At 38.2% G+C, this 20605-nt stretch overlaps 1 protein-coding gene across 2 annotated transcripts in view; it reads right to left on the bottom strand.

Annotated features, from left to right (window-relative positions):
• Positions 1-6930, bottom strand: part of LOC111597828 (5-hydroxytryptamine receptor 1) — a 57723-nt gene extending 50793 nt beyond the window's left edge. For both annotated transcript variants that reach the window (XM_023312725.2, XM_023312724.2), the window contains exon 1: positions 6683-6930. The gene's annotated coding sequence lies outside the window, so the exon portion shown is untranslated. The remainder of the gene's footprint in view (positions 1-6682) is intronic.
• Positions 6931-20605: the final 13675 nt, after the last annotated feature.

The raw sequence follows: 20605 nt of genomic DNA, 5'->3' as shown, positions 1-20605 counted from the left end.
AAGGAAATGAATTTTTCTCGTGTCTTTACTCAAAATGCGCTGGTTGCTTTTATAAAATTCTCTAATTTCAACACTCTGTAAGCACTGCCTTCACCGCATACTCGCAATACTTCTTAATTATGCATAAGAAAACTGTTATGACCAGCAACTAGTTTAATTAATAGGGAGAGCTGATTACGTTTCAATTAGCCGCTGCGAAGCAACTTTTGCAATAGGCCGGCAATTATACAATCAGTTGAAAGATGTGTACAATTAGTTGGGGTTCCGCCCTTAGCTATATATGCAATTAGCGGGCTAACTGGAGTAGCGGCACTCGCGCCTGTCTGGCCAGACGTTCGCTTTGATTAATGGCAAGCAAGGAGCTGAGCCGCATACACACACATCAACGCCCATCAGGCCACACATACACACCTGAGCACATGCACAATGTATGGCCACTCAAGCAGTGAGCATTAAATGGCAGATACACGCACACCCACACAACATACATAATGCACCCTTGAGACTTGGCGAAGCTAATAGAAACCTGACAGAGCGCGTATCATATATAAGTGCAGTCCGGGATAGCAGAGCACTTAATTCCGACATGTTTTGCTTCGGTTGCGGTATGGGCTAATGCCTAATCAAAACGCAGACAACACTCAAGGCTCAGAACAAGGAGCTGGGAGCAAAGTTGGACTTGTGTTCTAGCAATTTGCAATTTAATTAATGAAAAGCCAAAACACTTGACCAACTCTCATAACTGGCTCAACAACAAGACATTTAAAGGCTTATCAAATTGCATAAAGTTTATATGCGTCGTAGCATTCTAAAGAAGAGCTAATGTGTCTGTTGTTGGCAGATAAGAGGTGCTCAAATTGAAACTGTAATCAATATATATAATATATACGCTAGGTGCATTACATAAATCTATTCAAATTTGAGTTACAATGAATATTCAATTTGTTAGCACTAAGAATGCTGCTGAGTGATTCTGATTCAGCTTACATCTTATAGATCTTTCTGGGACTTGCTTTGTTATGGAAATATGGTATTTATCATCAGCAAATCCAGTTGCATAGCTAACTGTATAGCAAGCTCTGTTACAAATAGCTAAGCCTTGGGACTTGTCGAGACATTGATAGGTATTTAAAATAATAGACAAATTAATTACAGCAATTTCTTGAGCAAGACTCTTTCTCTCTCTAACTATTAGAAGATAGTTTGAGACAATTAAATCAGTTCAGGTTCGAGTTTTGTTTGATGACTTTAATTTTATGTAATTAAGCATAATTAATTGCGAATGCTCGACCAACGGGTAACCGCAGCCTTTGGTCAGGCGCTGTATGCTGTCAACATATGCGAAAAGAGTAAAATCAAGTTGAAAATGCAAAACTTTTAAAGCTGATTGCGCTGTACGGCTTGGTAGAAACTTTAGCCAAACACTTAACTCTTTGCCAACAAAAAGCCAGAGTGGGTCGCCCTTCAACCACAGCAGGCGTTGAAGAACTTTGTCAGCTGCCGGGAGACTGATGATGAACAGCAGCAGCAGCGGCAGCCATCAGAGCAACCGCAGAGAACAAGCGCTTAAATTCGCAATTATGGCATTTTAATACACTGACGAGACGTAATTGGCAATTCTCGAGCTGTTGCTGCTGCTGCTGCCAGTTGCCCTATGCCTGTTGCTGGATTTCAAAAGTGCGGCAGGCCATCAATAATGTCTGTGTGTGTGTGTGTGGGAATGTGTCACATTCTTGCTAAAGGCGTATACGCAATATGAGAGAGCTTTCGTACGCTGCGTATACGCAATGTGCGTATGTGCTTGGCTCTGGTTTTTGAGATTGATAGCAGGATCAAATGGTATATCGCAGCATGTTAAGTGGAGTGTTTACGTGTCCTATCTTCTATGTGTGTGTGTGCGTGTGCCTGCCTGCAGCGCTTTAATTATGCCCATTGCGGGTGTTGTCTTTAGGCCAAAAAGTTAGCCAAAAGAGCCAAGCTACGTGGGCGAAATAAAGCTTAATGGCAGGCATTAATTATGCACGGAATTAAGATATATTATGCACGCCGGAGTTTATTATGCCTTCGTATGAAGCACTGCAATTTGAATTAATCAATAAAAAAATGTTGCTGGCACGCTTAATTAGTTTTTCATTAAGTGCACAAAAAGGTATTGTATTCTTTTTTTAAGCCTTTCAGTATTATATTTAATAAACAATATGACATATTTGCAATAATCGGATGCCTGCGCCTTCAACAAAGTCATTCTTAATCTGCGCTTCGATTGTGGCCACGCCACCCCAGGCCCGCGGCCTGCAGCTTTACTCAATTAATTTAATTTCATGCCAGCGCAATTGTTTTTACTTGTCTTTCAGCCATTCAATACATATATGCTATTTAATTTGCTTAATTTTAATTGATAATGAAAAATTGTAAAAAGCAAATTAAAATTTAATTATTTGCTGGCTTAAAAAACAATTCCAACGATGCATTTAAAATTAAGGATAATTAACTCTTATGAAAATGCATCAGCTTAAATTGCATGAATATTCAATCAACGTTTGAGCTTTACAGATGATTTAACATTTTCCTAGGCTAGCTGAGAGCTGATTGTCTTAGACTGCACAGTTAATAATATTTATTAAATATTAATTTCTTCTTGAAATTAAAAGCAATTAACTCTTACAGATCATTTAAAATTTTCCTAGGCTAGCTGAGAGCTGATTTTCTTAGACTTTTAATAATATATATTAATTTTATTAATATATATTAAATATTAATTTATTTTTAAAATATTTCCCTAACATATTTTTATTTTAATAGGGTTTCTTCTAGGACCTGTAAAGCAGCTGTGGAATTTTGATTAACCCCCGCCCACATTGCGGCTACTTGATATTGAAGGGTCTTTAATTCGCTTCTAATTAACTCGCTTTTATATTTATAGCACAAGGTAAAGGCAAAACAAAAATAATTGCCAGACAGGAATTTTACTCCTTTTTAAGCTGAAGTAACAAAAAAATGCATTTATTTAGTCAGTTGAAAAGCCTTTGAATTTTTAATAAAAAGAAATTAAATTTATTGTTTGTGGCAGCAACTGACAGTTGCATGAATTGCATTTCCAGCTAAATAGCAAATGCATTCAAAATGTGCGTTAATTAATGATTACAAGATAATATAACTTCATAGGGCAGCGGCCTTGGTTTGGCTCACAAAGCAAACGAGGGCTGGGCTGGGACTAAGGTTATGTTTGCTGGCAATCATTTTGGAATCTGTGTGAGATTTCTCATTAGCCGCGCGAACTAATTAACATAAGTAATTTGCTCTCCCGTTGTGCTATATATTTACTGTTATTCCTCGCGCATCGCTGAATTGCGCCCAAGACGCCCATTTTGAAATGGAGGCGCGACTTGGACGCAGCGGCCACACGGCTGCCACAACTTTACAGACTCAAAAACATGAAGCATGAAGCATGGAGCAGCAACGCACAGTCACCTGCCAGACAGCTAATCACAGTCGTATGGGTGGTTGGGCGGTGGTTCACTCATTTATCTTTGCGCGCGAACAAACACAAAAAGCAAGCCGTAAATGACAAAGCATACGAAAAGTGAAGCAAAAAACCAGTGCAAATCCAAATTCAACTGACTGCGCCATACTGTGTTTCCTATTAAGATGTCCTGAGACTTTAAATATAAGGCGTTCGTGGACGTGGCCTCGACAAATTTGATTCGTGTTTTGGAGAAGATTCAAAGTAATTCCAGCTGTCTTGCCTTTAGGTACACCCACATGTGGGGGCGGCTAGTTCTGCAATGTGATTTATACACTCTAACTGGACACTCAATCAAATATGCTCAGTTTAAAGTCAGCGGACAGTGTATCTAAAGACGCAGCCCTGGCTTAGATGATGGATATCCAATGGCATTAGTGGCCCGCTGCAAGCTAAATGATATTTTGTAAATAATATAGCGACGCTTGTGCCGCTGGTAGCGTCTGACGACGCGACGCGACGGCTCAGTCGACGTCGCAGTCGTTGATAGCGACCTGGGCGGAAATTAAATTTGGTCACGTTAATTGCCCCCGATTAGAGCATTTCGGTCATTATGATAAGCACCACTGCCAGTGTCTGGACATTGGCAATGACAATGAGTGGGCGAGTGGGAGTGAGTCGGAGCATAGAGTGCAGAGAGCGCGTGCGATTAGAAGTGTGTGACCTTTTCAATATTTGCCAGTTGAGAAGTTGACAATTTGAAGCAATTTCGGTATCTCGCTATTTTTCGCGCTAGCTTTTTTTGTGATTAATTATTAATTAATTAGGAGCTTTCGGTCGGCTTACTTGCGTACGTTTTATTTGGCAAATTTAAGGCTAGGCGTCGAGGCGTATGCGCAATATTTCGCCATACAGCGAAGCGATGAGGCGTGCCCATGCTTCAGTTCCACTTCCGTCGCACTTCATGCAATTTGCTCTTGTTTTTTGTTTTCTTCGTCGTATTGTTCCTTGGCAAAGCAAAACAAAGCGACGCTCACTCCCTGTGTGAGAACTTTATTACGCATACGCTCCGTTGTCCTTTTTACCTTTGTGATTGTCGCTTGTATTGTGCGCGCGCTCAATTTACAATTGCCAAAGGGCTCATACTACCTGGGTCCCGTAGCAGCTGCCATTCACATGCGTTTTCTGATATCAATTGATTTCACATGACATACGATATCACGGGGCAATGCAGCTCCAATTCCCTTTGGAGCAATGGAACTTGTCAGCAGGCAAATTGAAATCTCATTCGATAGAGATCATGTCAGTTCGTAAATTCCTTGATATTTATTTAAACTGCTTTATTTTTATCTTTTATTTAAATTAATTTCAATTCAAGTAGATTCAATTTAGCTTTGAGCTTCAAATATAATTTCTTTTTATATAAAAATAGCAAAAAATTTATTTTTATGTGAGATTAGCTTAAGTTTATATATATATTCAGTCTTAATTTAGTTAGAAATCGTAGCTGTTGATTTGCTTTATACTATACAATTATTTATTAACAAAATGTTATATTTTGTAGCTTGAAATTTCTCGCCTTTTAAACGATTTTCAACACTTATGAATATTTTCAGACTTTCAGGTAATTTGCTTGCTTTCTCAGCTATTATGGAGTTTGAAAATGGCATTTAATAAAATTGTCATTTGAGTGCCATTTTAAGGAGTGCTGGGCACTTGGGCGCACAAGTAACCACACACTTACACACACACACGCACACCCACATGTACTCAGGAACAAAAAAAGAGGTTTGATGCGAATGACAGGCACTCCTGGCTATAATAATCTGCACATCAGCTGCAATTAGTATAAGTGCGCACATGAATTGGTGCTATATCTCTTGGCAACGTTCTTTTCACATTTCATGTTCAAGGCTCGCATTGTTGTTGTTACTGTTCATCATTTCAACGCAACAACACTCGCTCATGCCACTGTCAGTCAGTCAGGCCGTCAGAGAGGCAGGCAGACACGCAGACAGGTAGTAACTGCGGCGCAGTTGCCGCCACGTTGAGCTTCATTTGGTCAATTAAGTTTGCTGTTTTGCAGTTATGTGTAAATTTACACACACACCCACAGACACAGATTTGCTTGCTTAAGTATTCGTGTGTGAAATTCGTGAAAGTTCAAAGATATATAAGTAGCTGCACCCGCTGCTGCACTTGTTGAGACAAACGATGCATTTCAAATGATCAACAATTGCCTGAATTTGCAGTAAAAAAATGTAGTCAAATGTGACTCAAAAGCAGCATAGAAACTACAATGATATTTAATTGTATCTTATAGATACAATTAATAGTGACATTATATTTTATTGTATCTTATAGATACAATTGATGAAGCAACTATAGAAAATTGTCTCTTTTAGGTACAATAGATTTTGTAATGAAATCAGTGATATGAAATTGTAGCTTATAGAAAGTATCCTTATTTTATAATGCATATTAGAGATTTTTTTGAAAAGATAGATTGCAACTGCATGAAGTTGCACCTCACATATACTCACATCAAATTGTATCTTCACATTACTTGAGCATACTGAAGTATAATTAATTTATATTAGACATATACATTTCCTAAATTGCATCCCATAGATACTTAGATAATTCCATATTTATTCATATAGCAATCAAAAACCATCGCAAATATTGAACTCGACTTGAAGTGGCTTGAGTCAAGCAGGAGCAAGGCAGCACTCAAAATCCAATACCATTAAATTCTGAGTCTATAAAATACTAGTATACTAGTTGTATCTCATTGATGCTTGCTTTAAAGTGCTTTTTGGCAGCCGTAGGAGCTGCAGCATGAGTGCTGCAGTAGCATCAACTTGTATCTGGGCGATTCCAATTTCAAATTGTATCTCACAGATACTTTGTCATAAAAATGCATTTTATGTCGCATTAAAACACAATCACAAATGGCCTCAAGTGTTTTGACTTAGCTTCTGAAGAGCTGTGCCAAGTGCCTTTCACAACTATAATTAAAGTTCTTTTCGCACTGCGATAAGCCAAAGAGGTGTTGACATTTTCCGAACGTCAGCGCGCACACATCTTAAGTTGTCAAACAATTTGTTTATGCAACGATAACAAATGAATAAAGAAATGTGTACGTATATCAAGAGCTGGCAACACTCGGGCGCTAAGCAAGCAAATCTTAATCTAACAACAAAGAAAACAACTTACATTAGGTCAACGGCTGCTTGGGTAGGCGCTCAGCCCTCGCTCGCCTCTAATTTCCTGTTGCTCGTTAGCATAAATAGCTCAAAATGATTTTTTAAACACTTTTCAAGAAACTTGCTGAACAGGTGCCAAATGACGCGTTGCGCTTAACGCACAAATAATAAACGTACAGCTTTTTAGAAGACAACAACACAGATCACAAATCACTTGGAAATCCTAGAGGCAATTGTTATCTTCTAAGTTCATCAATATTATGCACATATATATATATATATATATTTTTCAGTTCAGTTTTTTTATACTAAAATACTTTTCATACATTTGCTTGGCCTGTTTTTGTAGTTCAATTTCTTGGGGGCACATTTCCATTAAATATATTTTTTAATTTCCACACAAATTTTTGAGCGCACCAACAACAACAATTACACTATTCAAAATACGCTTTTTATAGCGCACACTTTTCTTCGTATTCTTCGGATTTTTCTTTTTGTTGTAGTTTTGTTTTGTTTTCAATAATTTCCGTGTCGAATTTTTGGCTTCTTTAATGCATTAAATTCTTTACGGCTGTTGTTTCTGTTTTTTTAATATTATTTTCATATTTTCTTTGTTTTTTGAATTTGTTTCGCATTTTTGGCTAACCGTTACACGCAGCTCCCAAAAATATTTGAAAAGTCAGCGCGTGAAAATTGCGGACGCGTCGCTTTTCCCGTCCGCCTAAACACTTGTCGCTGCCCTGATGCGCGCACTTTGAAAGTTTAACTGTAAATTCGGAACCAACGCGAACGTCGCACGAGCTGCGAGCAGCAAGCAGCCAGCAGCGAACAGCGGCAGATAGCAGACGACGTCGGCAGCGAACTACAGGCGAGCAGCAGCCAAACAGCAAATATGGGTAGCAGCAGAGGCGTCAGCACGCCACGTACCTGTGTGAGTGCGTAACAGCAGCAGTAGCCGCAGCTCCAGCAACAGACGCCTAACATTAACAGTCGCTGCTCACACACACAGTTGCGCGCTGTTATCACAAGCATTGCTGTCCGTGTAACAGTATCAGTGTGTCAGTGGGTCGTTCGGGCACCCACAACTGCTGTTAAGTTGAGTGAGCGCCGACTTCGTGTTGTTCCCTCTCTCGCTCTCGCTCGTGTTCTGCTCTGCTATTGTATCGTATGCGCGCTGAGAGCGTCTGTTCGGCACATTTATCGCATGCGAGAAACGCAACGAAACGCTACAAAGAAAGTGAAACATTCACAAACTCTGATGGTAAGCGATATTGTTGTATTTATATATTAATATTTAAGCTAAATGCAATACAAATTTGCTGAAATTATTTATTTTTATAAGTCCATTCTTATTTTGTATGCTAATTCAAATGGCGCGCAAATATGAAAACTTTGCGCGTTGCTTCAATAGCAACTCTGTTAAGTAGAACTGGTTAACAGAGCGAGAGAGTTAACAGTGTGCCGCGCTTACTTAACAGACTGTAAGAATGCAAATGAAACACTAGATTAAAAATTCATAAAACGAATGGGCGTCAAAGGATTTGCGAAAGCGCAACAATTAAACCCAAAAATAGGTTATCTTTAGGTTAATGTGTAAATTAAATTCCAACTGTTTCGGCTTTTTATGACACTCAGGTGAGCTTCATAAAGCCTCCTTAGTTAGCAAGCTCGTGTTAAGGCAACTAGTCCAGAGCTCATAAAAATAACTTTTGGCATTTATTTAAGAATCGTTAAAATACTTTTTGCCTCTCAGAATCACTGCGTATCCCATATGGATTTGCGCTTAATAATAACCGATAATCAAAACAAAATAAATTAAAGATTTATAAGCTAAACATCAGCTGTCAGAGGGCAAGAGCTCATACATAAATCTTTTTGTTAAAGTACACACGCTCCATACTCAAATAAAATGCTCGGAATTATTATTATCTAAACAGAAGGGTAATTCATATGCCATCACTCCAGAGCACTTGGCAAGCTGCTAGGTGGAGTGGGGCGGTCCGGTACGGTGGGCTAGGGTCTGTGTGCCGTATTTATTGAGTATTTTTCTTTGTTTTTATTTGCGGCTTTTCAATTGGGGAGGAAACATGAAAAGAAATATTTCCAATCAATTGGCGAACAGCAACTAATAAAAACTCATATGCGAACATCCCGAACACTTCGTCCCCGTCCCACTGAAGCGCCGCAGGCATCGAGGTACAATAGTAAAAAATAATAAAAAGAGCCAACGGAAAAATGTTGTTCATTCATTAAAAAGAAAATTCTCATTGAATAGACGAACGTTCAAAAATATATAGAGTACCCATAGACCATATGGCCAGACAGACTGCAGTCTACACACAGACACACACACATACAGACACCCAGACACCTACACATGTACATCTATATTGCACAAATGTTTATTTTCAAAAGGAAAAAACTGGCACTGGCACTGGAAACAAGAGCACTTGGTGCGATAAAATATGTTTTTTTAATGCAGCTTCATGTTCAATGAAAGTGCCACAAGTAAAAATATGTATAAAATGAAAACAACAGCAAACTTGATTGGCAATCGGCAATGCCAGACTGCGGGAATACTCCTTGAGTCAAACAAATTGTGAGGAATTAGTTTTCAGCAGAAAACATCAGCTGGAGCATGAGCAGGAATCATCGGCTTATGCAACAAACTCGATTGGCAGTCGGCAATGCTTGACTGCGCAGATACTCCTTTCAAGATATAGTAAACTTATTCTTATATATTTTATATTTTTGTTTTATATTTTATATTTTATATACAAATAAAATTTATATATACACATAGTAATGTTATCATAGTGTATATTTGACTCTGATGCAGCCTGTTCAAAGAAACTTAATATATTTATGCGCCCTTCTAAAGGGCTTGTTATATTAGTTTACTCATTCAACCGGATATATTGAATTTAATATTTCAATTGAAACTCTATAGGCAAATAAATAAATAGATTCATTTATTTTTTGCTCAATTATAAATGAAATTGGCAAACTTTATCGATTATTATAAGGTAAAAGAGAGATACGAAATATAAGAAAAATGTGCATTAAAATTAGTTATTATTTGATCAATTTTAACCACTCAATAAAGTCAAATATACCGAAGTAAAACATTTTAAAATAAATTTACCCAAAGACCTTCTCTGTTAAACGTTAAGCCAACATGACAGCTGAAATTGCTCAATAACCGCTTTTTGCATTTACAACACATAAATAAACGACTGTCAAAAGGTAAATTATGAATATCAATCAGTTGGCCAATAAACGCGCAGCTTATGTCCCGAATCATCTTTTAATTCAATTCAATTTAAGAGGTTTACTTTAATATCTGATAGACATAGACTCGACACAAAGAATTTCAAACAGCAAGGTCAACTCCAGATACGAAGAAGTCAGCACAATATTTGGCTGCCCTCGCACTGATGACATTTGCAGAAGGCATAGCCAGAGCAGTCAATGAAGAACTTAATCAACTTCCATCAAACTACGGTCCATGATTAGGAATCATGGCATTATGTAGATGTGTGCTGTGGCACTTGTGGTTTTTACGAGTCGCTCGGAGCGGGCCGAAGCGACGATTCAATTAGCAGATACGTCAAACAGAAATGCACATTGGAGCCGGCGGGAGCGAGGGGAGTGCAGGGCACACAGAAACTTTTTTATGATGTCGGAAGGTTGTCAGTTCGGCTGGCGCAATGGCAATCGGAATGGAAATGGAAATGGCCAATAGCCAAAATGACATATTGTGCGCTTACCAAAGGCGATCAAATTGTGAGCACCGCCCATGACGCTGAATGGCCAATTTGCACGTAGCTTATGAATTGGCTGCATGAGAAAATAAACGATTATTCACGTACAGTAGATACTGCAAATGTGCAATGCGGATTTGATTTTATGAGGTGCGAGAAGCGAACTGAGCCCTAAAAAGAAAGTTGCGTTTAGTTATGCATTTGCTAACAACTTTGTTTGGTCTGCAGTTAAGTTGCCTCTTTATAGGCTTTACTGTAGCGCATGGCATATATTATCAATAATATATACACATATAAATATATATATACATATGTATATTCTATAGATCTGTGTAGATATACAAATTTAGCATGCTGGTAATTCCCTACTCAGCCATAAACTCTAAACGCTAACGAATATAAGCCTATATGTATATATATATATATATATCATTTTTTTATAGTATTACATTTTTTATTATTATATTATACATATATATAAGATATTTTCAATTTTTCAACGTTTCATTTTCTCATTTTTTCGAGTAACAAAAATGTCGTTTTTAATACCTTTGTCCCGTAGGAGATTCGAGCAAATGCAGCCAGAAATGGCCGGACCAGGACCGTCGCGCCTTGCCAGAAGAAAACTGTTGCCCAAGTCAACTGGAAACAATCATAAATAAATAAAATATGCGTTTGCTTCTATATACAGCTATATATATATATTTATTATACGCAACTGTATGCGTTAGGCAAATACACAAACAGCAACGTTGTGGGGGTGGGCGTGGCATTGGCAGAATTGAATTTGATTTATGATAAATTCACAATGATTTATGCCCTTTGAGCGTACATTTTTTCACGGTGTCCAAACTCTAAGCCGATCAAAAGGCCAACCGCAAAAAAAATAAACGAAAAAATCGCATTTCGCATTTCGCATTTCGCATTTTGATACTCTGCCAGCAAAGTGTAGCGAAGCATATAAGTTTTAGCATAGCTTTCTTTAGGACATATAATATATATAACTTGAACAGAGGCATGCTCTATTGAGTCATACACTAAGCTGAGGTTAAGCCTTAACTTATATCTTTAGAGTATCTATGACAATATTTTCCTAAGCTTAACACTTGAAGCAGAGTATTTTGCAGCCGGTGTCCACTGTTTACTTCTCTTCACTTTTCATTTGGCTAAAATACATTCGTCTTGCAGCAAAACGGAGTGAATTTAATTTGATGCCGATTCCTGCTTGCTACTGCATCTGCTCCTGCTCCTGCCACGCCTTATCGCACAAATTGCCAGCATCAGAAGCCTCAAAATCTGTTGCCTACTTTTGTGGGTGCCATTTGCTATTTTGTTGATTTGCTTCGACTCGCCTTACACCATTTCTTTTATTTGGGTTTCATTTGTGTGGGGAAATATTAAGAAAAAAAAACTCTTTTATACATATTTTCACACCCAACTGACTCAGTGCTTAAAATAACCAAAATATGCTCCTTGTTGAGCTAGTTTCAAAAAATTCCGCACTGATAGGCTGCCAAATTGCAGGCATAATCGATGCAAATTGACAGACGGATTTGTTTAGCTAAAGTTTGCCATGTTCTTGGCCTGGAAAATAAGTGATGAGCTGTGAAAGGAAAGCATTTTTAGTATTTACGGAAATTGTGCTTTGTTATTTCTTAAGGGATTATATGAAGTTAGCAAGTGCATAAAATTGAAAATGAAACGTATATACTGATAAATTTCAATTTAATCTGCTTTGAATTTCGAATTATTTCTTAGCTCTCTCCAGTTTGAAAATGTGAATTTTACATAAACAAAACACATTTTTATACTCTCTGCTCTCACTGGCCTCACTCAACTGTTGTCACTCAACTAAACATCAATAAAAGTCTGTTAGAGGCACTGTTAATTGATTTGACACTTGTTGAGAGCTGCTGTGCGTAGCTTAAATCTTCTAACAAAAGCGCACATAAATATGGTAACCTTATTAGGCCGCTGCCAGGATTATAAACGCAATAAGGATTAACTTCGGCTGTAGACTAAGCAAATCAAAGTTTTTAGCTATCGCAGCAGCCCGCAGCCTAAGCCCAAACGCAAAGCTAAACAACATTTTAATTAACTTTTGACATTCGCCCGCCTTAGCCAGCGACTGTTTAATTAAGTACCCAAAAACGGGCGACACTCCCACTCAGACCGGCACATGTGCCTTTAAAATAATCCGCATAGAAATAGCCTCAATCGAACATTCAAAATAAATGTCGCACATTTGCTGACGCGTCGCACATAAAATCGCATCTAATTCAATTGGAAGCAGCTGAAAAGCGTGCTGAGGCCGGCCACGCCTCCTCTTTCTATTTGTTTTTCTGCTGTTTCTGCACGCCTTTTTGTAAATCCATGGCCTCTTTCATGTAGTCAAGCTGTCAATGTTAATTGATGCGCAGCGGCGAATGAAAATAAGTAGAGAGAAGTCCTATAAAAGCGGCCCAAAGGCTGGCAGCTATAAAAACACGTTACGTATACGCGCCGTGTGGCGCCGCCTCGTGACGCTCGGTGACAGCGTCAAAATAAAACTTTATAGCTAATTTATTTGATTAAATTTCACGCAACGAGCTGCGACTTTTTACCCCCAGCAAATGCCGAAATGTTGAAATGTTCTGCTGTCTTGATTGCTGCAAATTGATAAGAAAAACAGACAACAACTACAAATGGACGAAAAGGACTGACAGGCGGACAGATGGACCGAGGGACAGCTGAGTGACAGCGGAGCCTGTGCGCAGATCAAAGGCAAGCCATGGCATGGTTTCCACACACCTACCAATTTAAGTAATTCCAAGCCGAATGTGTCAACTCACGTCAATTCAATTAAACAAATGCGACGCAAAAGCTGGAAAGTAAAGGTAACGGCCACGCGGCGTATGCGTAATGTGAACCAAACGACTTCTCTTGGCGCCCAATCGTATGCAAAGCAAACGTGACAGTTGCCAATAAAATAAGAGGACTGAACACGTTGCATTCGAGGTAACTCGATCGCGAATATACCCTGTTTGCAGTAGACTAAAAGGGAATTACAGTTGAATTACAGGGAAATTAGCTGAAAGTCAATATACTCTGTTTGACTATGCGTGTACAGGATATTAAGAGAAGCTGACAGACTGAAACACAAAACACGAAATGCGATATGCAAATGTCAAATGCGCATTTAGCATACAAAAAACTTGGCGATGAATGAAAATGGAGAAATTGCATAAATAGCACGCATAAAAAATAAGTTCAAAGTGCCAAATGTAAAATCGTATTAACAAATTCACACACACACACATGCAGATACACACACACATGCGACAAAGCTGCAAAGTAAAGACAATTTAAGCAGGCAGTGAGAAGTGAGAAGTGAGTATGAAGCAGGAGGCAGACTTCAGGTAGCGAAGCGTTCAGTACCCAGGTTTGAGGCACTTAGACATTTGGCTGGGTTGCTTGGGCTGGTTGGGGCTGTTCTGTGTCTGGAGAGCTCTCACAGATGAAATAGCTTGAATTTGAATGCCGCCTTTTATGCGCTTTTCGCAGCACGCGCTCTTTGCTTTTTGCTCGCTCATTCGGCAGTCATAAAAAACTTTCGAGTTGAGTTAAAGTTGAAGCCGCAACGGTTTGCTGCCACCGTTTGTGGCACGTGGCTGCTGCCACGTATCTAGTTAGCCGCTGCACAAGTTAATTTACGGCCTTAAAGCTCGCAGAAAGAAAAGGCAACAAACCGTGCCCGCATATCCTGCCCACAGTTCCACAGTCGTCAAGGCAAAGCAAAATAAATAAAACGTAAAAAACAAAAAAGAAAATAGAAAAAGGCAAAAATATGCGCAAATTGAATAAAAAACATTCATAACCGCAATCGCCAGTGGCTGAAACGCAGAAAATTGCGACACTAGTACAAATATAAGAAGCAGAAAAATATTATTTGGCCAGGCCGAAGTGCCTGATGCGCTACACAACTGAATGCGAAGCGCTGAAGAGCAATTTTAGTTAAGACCTAACGGTTAGATAGTTCGATGGGTAATAAAAAATTAAGTTTCGATTTGCATTTTATAGATTTTGTGCCTTAAACTGAATCATAAAGTTGTGGAATGACTCGCTTCATAATGATTATGATATGCCCAGCCAGCAAATCTAAACGAGCGCAAATCGCGCGCAAATCCAACCAAAAGCCAATAGAAAACATGATTCATGGCGGGCCAACACACCGGCTGGGCAATACTCTAAATACTTCACAGATTGTTTCCAGAGCTAACTATAATTCAAGAGTCGTAGAGATGAAACTACGGTAGATATTGCATAAATTAATATATTATTAATTATAATAATATATTAATTATAATAATTTTTACAAATCCATTAATTTTAATTTGAAGAGCTAAAAACCCTTTTGAAACCACTTCTCTGGCATTTAAGTCTTTTGAACTGTCCATATAAAAAACCATCACTACTTCACTTTCCTTTGCACATGCATTAAATTTAGCCAGCCAGCGCATAGACCCAAGTCAAGCAATTTGCAAGCATAGAGCATACAAAATACATATTCAAGCTATAAAAAACTGTAACTAAACAGCAAAGAAAAACGCAAACCAGCGGCCGCAGCGGCGGCAGCAACAGCCGTATAGTGATTGAATTTTCACGCATCAATAGCCAAAGCAAATACAACAACAACAACGACAGCAACAGCTCAAGCGACTACAACAACAACAGCAAAAGCCATAATGATAGACCATAAAACGAGCCAGCGAAATTCCAGCAAAAATATTATGAAATTGCTTCTTGCTTCTTGACAGAATCGACATGGCATCAATTCAGTTGCCACTTAAGCGCAACAATTTTGCAGCTTCGCCAAAAAATATGCTTTAATTTCTTACTTCACTTAAAATTCCTTAAAGAGATGTGGGAAAAACATTTCAAAAAGGTCGCAAATTGAATGCGAAAACCTAAAATGCTTCTTTAAGTCCGAATTTAATTATGAATATTATAAAATTATATTATATATATATATATCTTTGATTGAAAAATATAGCAACATTTTCAGACTTGGCTCAAAGGCTGTCGACGCAGACAAGCACACACAAAAAGCAATCACATCTGACCCGACTGCCATGTTGGACTCTTACCTATGCTCGAGGCGTGGCCAGCAGCTTCGACCAAACAGATCAATATTGTATTGGTCATCATTCAGGAAGACGCTCAAAAGTCAGTTGTGGCCTATCATCGTGTCATGCTGAGCTGGCAATTTACAGCTTTAATGAGCAAGTTAATTAGCCAGCCGCTTGCTACCAGTTGGCAGCAAATGCAAATTGTATACTGTGTCCCTCTATCCTTAGTTACTGTTTGTCAAATTGCGTGCTATTCGTTTGAGCGCCAGCAGGCGGCTGTGTTCAATATCTTAAATGATGCTTGCCATGCCCAAATGCTCTGGCAATCAAATGCAAAGAGACGGACATTTTATTGAATTGGCCAGCGAGCAACATGTCGTATACGTCATTTGAACAAATGACAGACTAAGGATACACGCTGCGGCTACATGATTTTCCTTTCAAATATCGAACGTTGTGCAAAAAGCAAAAAAAAAAAAAAAACCAGCAGAGCCCGAAAGCCAAATGGGACGCCATTCAAACAGAGCTGCAAATCATGAAAAATGACTCATTCGGCAGCTGGCCACATGATGCCAGAGCACGGCACACACACACACTCACGGGGACAAGCAGATACGAATACACGTGTGTGTGTGTGTGCGCTTTTTCAAATATACTAGAAGAAATACCTAGCGTATTGCACAAAATGAAATTGCACAATTTTATTTTTCTGAACTGTAAGCCAAACAAGAATTGGCTTAGTTAGGTTGCGTATTCAGCTTATTAGTCTGTTTCTAAATTGGCTAACAATAAAACTGAATTGAGCAGGTAAAAGTTAAAGGCTAAGATGTTCTTACTTAAATATAGAAGCGACTTATAAGACGCCAGGGTATTTACCAAACACTTATATTCAATGAATTTCTTAAAGTCTTAGATTTAAAATTGCTAAGTGAAACATGAGCAGTTAGAGAGAGTTGATAAATGTTGATTTGAGAAAATAAAGAAAAGAAGTCAGGGGTAAAATAAGCTAGAAAATATTCAGCTACTTGAAGCTTAATAATATGTGTTTGAACTTTAGAGATCTTTGCTTTAAGAGCATCGATGTATCTATAATATGTAGTTTGCATCCTAGTTCAAGCCACTATGACAAAGTATTCCAAATGTAATAACAAAATTTAATATGTATATGTATATGTATGCATATATGTATCTATATATATATTGCTGTATATGCAAATATCTATACATATATTATACTAACCACAAATGATACAAGAGGCAAACACTTACTCCTACACACTCTATTCCATGCCACTTCTATTATCAGGCGGAACCTGTCGTTTGTAATTAATCTTCATAAAATGCATTAGCATGTATATTGAATGGTCAGAGAGGAAATGAAAAAAGTGCAAAAGCGCATTAAAATGCAGCATAGAGACAGAGAGAGAGAGAGAGAGAGAGAAGAGAACGGACTTAATGCCGTTCATAATCAATATTAATTAAAGCAACTCACAGGATGCGAAGCATAATTACAAAAAATTTGCAGCCGAAGGCGGCGGTAAACGTCGAACAAATTGAAAATAGTTTACAAAATGCTGCACGTTCAGCGGCAATAAAATGTTCTGTTAATATTTGCATGCAAATGCGCTCTAAATCAATATTGCGTATACGTACCTCTGCCTTCGCAAACACAGAGAGACGGAGCAAGACTTTGAGTCGAGCCCTTTGGGCTGACAAGTGACAAGCAGGATGCGATGTAAGCCACTTGCAAGTCCTTGTTTGCCTGGACTGGCTGTAAAATTTGATTACTTTGTGGTCGGCACGAGCTGTATTTGCCCAGAGGGCGTCGCAGGTGAAATCAATTGTATGCAGCAGTCAAGTTGCGATAGATTTGAGGCATGTATGAGTGTCTCTCTCCGTGGGTGTGTGTGAGTGTATTTGTGTATTTATGCATTGCGCTTTTACTTTCACCAAGGCTGTTATGCATGCAAACAAAGCAAACCGCTGGCAGCTCAACAGCTTAGATATATTCAAATTGCATTTCTATGTGCTCTTTCAATATTTAACAACTGCATATTCAATAAGTTCGCTTTGAATCAAGCGACTTTAGGATAAAGCTCGAGCTAATTAAATATTTGCAAAATGTTGTTTGCTTGCCAAGTGAGCCCAAATTTGGGTTTTGAATACACACATACAGGCTTGTTGTTAATTAAGTATACGCAGCGAGGCCTCGGCATGCCAATTTTCAGGCAATTCGTGTGTAGATTTTGCTGGCTTTTGCATAAATTGACAGAAGCTTTGGCTTTTTGCCTTCCTTTATTGTAGTTGTTGTTGCTGGCCATTAAATATTTCTATCTAAAGACTAACGAAATGGTCCAAATGGCTTGTGAGCATATGTAAATACTATTCGAAAGTATTTTCCTGACTTCTTTTGCATGTTTAAGTGAAGTCTGTTTTTGACTAGCAGACACCGTGTACTCACTTTCAATAGAATAATTTAGACATTTCGAAATATTATTTTTTATTTAAAATATTTTTCAATCAAATTCTATTTCTATCTATTTTTCTTCCTTTTTTCACTACATATTTTAATTTATTTTAGTTTCATTCACTTTTTCCCTATTTATATTTCATGCAACCTACCCTTAAATGTTTTTGAGGGGAGCATAAAATTCTATTTCAGCCTGTGCAAATAGCAGTAATAAATGGACCTTAATTTGGGCAGTCCTTTTCAAGTTGATGGCAAAGCAGCTTATAAAAGAATGCATGAATATGCATATGTATTTATATATATATATATATATATATATATATATATATATATATATGTATATATGATTGGGGCTTCGAGTGTCTTAATTAAAACATTTCATAAGCAACTTTCTGAAAGCAATCACACATAAAATATGGATAGTTCTTTAATGAAAAGTTACTGCAAAACTCATCAACGCCATGAATATTGTATTAAATTATTTCGATATAGCAATTGCTGGCGAGTATAAAGAGTGAAAATCTTTATTACCTCAACCCTGAAAACATTTCCTATAGCTGTGAAAAATTGCCGCGCTAGCATAAGAACTTTCGCAACTTTGAAAGTCAGCTGTCGAAGCAAAGGCTGCCGAGCTGCCTACCCCCATGGCAGTATCTACTGTACGAGCGAATAGGGCGGCAAGCAGGCTTCTAATTAATCTTGAAAGTATTTACAACTTTTGTTTGTAGTTGTTGTTGGCGCTGCTTTTGAATTGAAAACAACTGTAAATAATTAATGCAACATTATACTCAATTACCGAACAACTTGCATATAAATCTCAACGGAAAGCCAGCCGCACTCAACAGCGAAACCAAAAAGCGAAATCCCAAAATCAAAAACTTTTACAACTAACAGATGTTCAAGGAACTTCTGCAGGTTCGGCATGGGGCAAGAGGGCATTAAGAGATATCCAACAGTGCTGGCCAAAAGTCAGACTACAAGTGCCACAAATGCGACTAGACTTTAGCACAAACTGCAAGTTATGCGGCTTTGGCTTGGCCTTCAAAATGCATTGAAGAGCATTTCGAAAGACTTTAATTTATGCACTGCTGTCCGAAATTTCTTTGACATTTGGGTCAAGCAATTCTAATATATGGGCAGCTTAAGCTGATGATTAAGGCTTAACAGCTTGAGCTTAAAATTTAAAATTCTGTGTGCAGCTCTTCTAATTGGTGATGCAACAGGAAACCTAAGCAAACTTAGAAATATATGTTACATATGTTCAATTAGCATAGTTTAAATTGGGCATGGCCAAAGGATTTGGCTATTTCAGAGGTTAAATTGAACACGCAAAATAAACACAATTCATATATACAATTTAAAAACAGTTTAAGAAGTGGCTATAAAATGTGTCTTCTTTCTTTTTTCTCTATATTTTATATTTAATTTTTTATATTTTGTATTTTTTTTTTTGTAAAGCAGAAAAGTCTTCTCTAAGCCTCAGCAATAATGTTACACAATGTATGTTTTTTATGAGGCTAGCCATTAAATGTTCAGAAGTCGAAGTCAAAAATGTGGCATGCCACCTGAGGCAGCACAGGCAGCATATGCAAAATGGTAATCGTCCGACAGGGACAAATGCGATGTTTTAAGTTACAATCAGCTTCAGCTGGGCAATAAACAACAATTTGCTTTATGGCAACTAAGCAAATAGTGCGACAGCAGCAGCACCGGCAGCAGCACCGGCTGCAGCCATGGCAGCCGCAACGAAAGTTACCAGAAGCCACAACTATTTACCAACAACAAAAAGAAAACGAAGTAAGCTAAATGGGGGAGTTGGAACTGTGGCAACTATGCAGCCCATTCGATGCGACATTGTATAAACAACAATTTGAGCGGATATTAAAAACAATGTTGCCATCGCGAGAATTCTTGTTAGCCAGGAAAGGGCGGGACGAGGCGAGGCGAAGCGGCGCAAGTGGCAAACGCAAGCAACATGGAGGCTGCATCAAATTTCAAAACGTGTTTTGTCATTTCCATTCACCGCTTACTTTTTGTATTCGTAAAGCGTTGTTATTGTTTGACGGCGGCTTCTGCTGCCGCTGCGACTACTACATCTTGTTCCATTGAACGGCAACCGGATATCCGCTTGTCGCGCTTATCAACAGTGGGCCACATTGACGCGTTTGTTTCGCCACTTCACTGACTATTAAAATGCCAGCTAAGAGAGTATGCTAATTTAGTCAACGCTTATGTTACGCCAGGAATATTTTGTATATATATATATATATATATATATATATATATATATATATATATATATATAAAGATCTGTATAATTGTCTCTGGGCTCAAGGCTGTCTCAGTGTATCATAACCACTATTTGTCTCATCTCTTTCAAGTCTTCGAAAAAGCATCAATTGCAGCCAAGTAAAATATTTACTACACAAGAAACCTTGCTCAGCAGTGCTTAGCGGTAAGCATAGGCAGAACTGAACTAACAAAGAATTTCCATGTAAATTGAGTTGTAGACATAATAAATAAGCTATCAGCAACATATCACTGCAAACTGTAATACCATTCTAGCATACTTGCCAAAAGCCTCCGCCACA

The sequence above is a fragment of the Drosophila hydei genome, unplaced genomic scaffold, assembly GCF_003285905.1.
Source record: "Drosophila hydei strain 15085-1641.00,03,60 unplaced genomic scaffold, DhydRS2 tig00008119-arrow-pilon, whole genome shotgun sequence".
NCBI lineage: Eukaryota > Metazoa > Arthropoda > Insecta > Diptera > Drosophilidae > Drosophila > Drosophila hydei.
Note: the sequence above shows the minus strand (reverse complement) of the source record. Positions and strands in the feature narration are given on the sequence as shown.